Source organism: Echinops telfairi, unplaced genomic scaffold (genome assembly GCF_000313985.2).
Source record: "Echinops telfairi isolate 266 unplaced genomic scaffold, ASM31398v2 ScPeMD7_1;HRSCAF=3_0, whole genome shotgun sequence".
Taxonomy (NCBI): domain Eukaryota; kingdom Metazoa; phylum Chordata; class Mammalia; order Afrosoricida; family Tenrecidae; genus Echinops; species Echinops telfairi.
This window is the reverse complement of record NW_022103896.1, coordinates 45,088,568-45,093,043: the sequence shown is the minus strand read 5'-3', so window position 1 is coordinate 45,093,043 and position 4,476 is coordinate 45,088,568.

The following is a 4,476-nucleotide window of genomic DNA, read 5'->3' as shown; positions in this document are numbered from 1 at the left end:
AAGGATAGGGGGTGCTGTCACCTGGAGAAACCTTTCTCTTTCTGGCTTATGGGTCTGGAAGGTTCTGCTCTACCTCTAGCTCTTCTTTCCTGGTGGCACCGAGGTCCCTCTGGTCTGCTCGCTAAGTCAATCTCTTTTATATCTCACAAAAGATGGGCTCAAGATACAACCTAATCCTGTAGATTGCATTTTGTCTCATTGACATGACTGTCACTAATCCTATCTCATTAACATCATAGAGGTTAGGAAGTACAACACCTGGGATAGTTACATCAGACCACAAAACGAAGGCCAATTTCATCATACTGAGAACCATGGTCTAGCTAAATTAACATGGATGTGAGGGGGATTACAGATGACAGATATAGCTACAATCAGGAAGGTGGCATCTTTAGATGGTTGTATCTACCTTGAGAGATGCGATTTGACTACCCAAAGAACTAGGTCCACTCAGAGGAGGGCACCTCTGTGCGTTGCCTGTGTCACTCAGCCTGTGCTGCAGGGTTGTAAGTGATAGCTGCTTTTTCACCTGGTAAGCAGTCACTCAGTGGGTGGCTTTGGAAACCCTTGAGTGAAGAAGACATTGGTGGTGATTGCTAGACCACAACCATAACCAGGACCTCCCCCACCACACTACAGGATCAGCTTGCAGAATCCAAGAGGTACTTGACTTTCCTCCCCACAATGAAAGTCCAAGACGGCGCTTCCTTTCCTGCTAGAGCTGAGCTCCTCAAAGTGGGCACTTTCTCTCCTTGGGTCTCAATTTCCCCATGGAACCTGCCAGTTGTTGGCTTCCCAGTGGTGACAAGCTCCTAGGCCAACAGTGTCTGAAGAAGTCAATGTGACAGTAGGCTGAGGGGGGAGCAGATGGGCATGTGGGTAGAGGCTGAGTCTCACCTGCTGCTCTCAGACTATCCGAGCGTTCCGTAGGGGACTAGGGAAGGTAGGGAAAGAAGCTAAAAGGAACAGAACAGGGTACAAGGTTAACAAACAGAATCCTGCGGGATGGTAATGGCAACTGTCTGCCTACCCAGCTTCTATGAGATGCTTAAAAACCAAACCAAACCACCAGTGCATTGACAATAACCTATGATAGCTAATCCATATTTATTAGAACTGACATATTTTCCCCTTCAACTGATACATGGGTGGTCACGCTTCATGCCGTCGACCTTGAAAAGCTCTGGTCCTTTAGATAGACAGCTTGAGCCATGGTGGTCTATGAATGACAGAACCAAGTGTTACCCAGACCACTCTCACACGCATCAGCATGTTTGAGTCCAGTGTTGTGGCTTTTGTGCCCGTCTATGTCACCGAGGGTCTCCATTCCCATCGCTGGCTTTCACTTTACCAAGCCTGACAGTGTCCTCCAGCATGTGACCCCTTGTGGTGACTTGTCCAAAGCAAGCAATCTACTGTGACCCATATGGTTTTCCATGACTGATTTTCAGAAGCAGATCACCAGGCTCAAACCCATCACCTGAATGATCTGCTGCTGTTTGAGATCGTGCCATAGCTTTCAGCATCACAGTGACATGCAATCTACCCCAGTACAGCAATGGTCTGCTGACTGACAGCAACAGCGATAATAATGATGACAATGCCCACTTTCATTTAACAGGGTGCTGGACGTAGTTCTGGTACTGCCATCAAAATAATAGTGCTCCACTTTAAGGTAAAAGATGCCAAAGCCCAGAGATATTTAGTGACTTGCCTAAGGTCACACAGCCAGTGGTAGAGGCAGGAAAGAAATCCAGTTGTTCTGAACACAACCTAGGGATTTTCCCTGGTTCTGCCATTCACACCAGTTGCTTACAGTGACTCTCCACCCTGTCTGCCAATTGCTGTTTTTACAGAGGTTACAATAGTGAGAAACAGAACGCAATACATTAGCATGCATGAGAAGGTGAGGCTGGGACATCACAGAGCCTGTGAATGGAATGCAAGTTAGATGTGAGCGTGGGCCAGGGATGGACACAGCTCTGCAGGATGCTAGAAGCCTTTGAAATGAGCTCACGTGAACCCTCAGCTCTGGGCGGTGCAATGTGAGGACATAAGCGAGGCCATAAATCTGCCACCAGCCTTAAGCACTCTCTCATGTAGGATCTCCTTGTGCTTTTGATGGTTTTGGAATCCTCGCGGTCAACTAAGCCCCAAGACAGATGCTCCCTCCACCAGCTCCAGCGAATGTGTAACTGAGAGGGAGGATGAGATTCAGCAGTGACTGTCCTTCTGCTGTTTGCCACCTTCTTGCAAATAAACAGACTCTGGTTTCAGCTGGAGTTGTTTGGGGATCAGGGTTCAGCTGCTAGGTGAAAGGTTGGAGGTTCGAGTTCACCGAGAGGCAACTTGGAAGGAAGGTCAGTCTACTTCTGAAAAACCACCCATTGAAAACCTTCGAGAGCACAGTTCTACTCTGCCACTTACGGGTTCCCCATGAACTGGATGCAATTTTATAGGAACTGGTTTGCTGTGTTGTTGTCGGTGGGTTTTTTGATTGACCCTATATGATGAGTGGCTTTTAGATGAAAAACAAATCACATGCAATGAATGAGCACTTGCCCTGTGGTTTGAAACCTTTCTGAGAGTCGGGAAACCTGGATTCACTTCAGGAGGCAGTGGAAGAAGGAGAAACCAACACAAAGACGTCTCAAAAAGAGTCGTCAGGGAAATGGAAGAACAAGACCAGTGAATGCTAGGGAAGGCCAGGAATGAACATCTCACGGAGAGCAGGCAAATGTGAGTGACAGACAAGTCACCCTGGACAGCAGCCCTCGTTGCCCTGGTCGCTAGATAGGGACTGCTGACGTGGATAGAGAAGTTTCAGGGAGTTGAAGTCAGATTGTAGCTGAAGTGAGAAAGTAAGACAGAGTATGAGAACCATGTATTGAAGGTTCAGTCTCATTTGTCAAAAAGAATCTATTTGTTTGCTTATTTCCTTCTTTAGGTTGGATGAACCCATTAGTCTACCTCAACATTTAAAAGTTACAATAGCATATGGGGTGGAAAATCAAGCTTTCAAGTCCACCCCTGATTATCCACCTGGGAATCAATTAGGTCAATTTCTTGATTTTCCTTCCATATCTTTTTGGCATAAACAAGGGGAAATGGGCATGCTTTTACACAGTTCAGTATTTGCTTGGATTTGAAGGGCAGATGAGTTGGGTGGCAGTAACTAGAATAGAACAGAATCAGATGAAGGGTGTAGCCCTTGTCTTTATTTCTTCCAGGACAGAAGATGCGTGAACATTTCTGGATGTGGAGAGCAAGCATGAAGCAAGGCAGGAAGAGGGCAAAGCTCCAAGAGAAAAGAGAACAGAGACCTGAGGGCTGAGCGCCTGGTGGTGGTCGTACGACTCACCTTGATAATTTAATTTGAGCATTAGGGTGTAGTTGAGAAAATCTATAAAATGTCTTTAAGACTGTGCCAGACTTAGAACAAGCAGCAAATAAGTTATAGCTGCTTCTGCTGAAAAACGATGGAATAACTTCCTTAATGATGTGCTTCCTTAAGGAAAGCAATGCCGGGAGCTAACTGAGGACAGATGGGGAGCAAGTTTACAAATGAGAAGGGGACAGTATGGGTTTGGAAACAGGGGAGCTTGCTGAACTTCGGAAACCTCCTTTCATATCGGGGGGAACAGGGCACGATGCACTCAAGGAGAGGGTGTTGCGGGGCCCACCCCAATCCTAAGTACGTGGACACCCACCCCCCACCCCCTGAAAAATGCACTTCAGAGGACAGCATTGAAGCTACAGCTCAGAGAGAGGGCCGCATCTGATCAGAGCACACAGGAGCAAATGAAGCGGGTAGGAGAGAATGGAACACATTCTGGCCCACCAAGCCCTGGGGAAGATATTCATGCTCAGAGCACCAAATGCACAGAGAGGACCATAGGAGACATGATGTCCCTCACTGACCCGTAGTGCCATGAGGGACAACACTGAAGGCATAGTGTGGGAACTATGTCCAATCTGACCCCACCACATGGCGGTGGGGGAGGGGGCACTAAGGGTGTACAATAGAGGAGTAAGGGGAGCAAAGCAATGAAGTCCCCAGGAATACAAAAAATAAACTTTGGGGCCAGGGTGTGGTACCCCATCAGACTAGACCGGAACACACTCATAAAGGTCAACAAACAGACCTGGAACTATTTATAGGCTTTTCTTTTTTTGTTGTTGGTTTTTTTGTTGCTTTGTTTTCTTTTGCTCCTTCTTGTATTTGTGCCTTTGATTGTCTCTGCATGTCTATCTAGATAAGGTAGGTTGGATAAACAATCTGGAGGAGAAAACAACAGGACCAACGGTTCCAAATAGGGGGTGGGGGGCACGGGAGAGGGGAACGTGGGGGAAAGGAAGTGGGTGTGAACAAATCCATGGACAAGGGAACAACAAGTGATCTAAAACCAATGGCGAGGAGGCAGTAGGATGCCAGGTAGGGCTTGATCAAGGGCAATGTAACCCAAAGGAGTTACT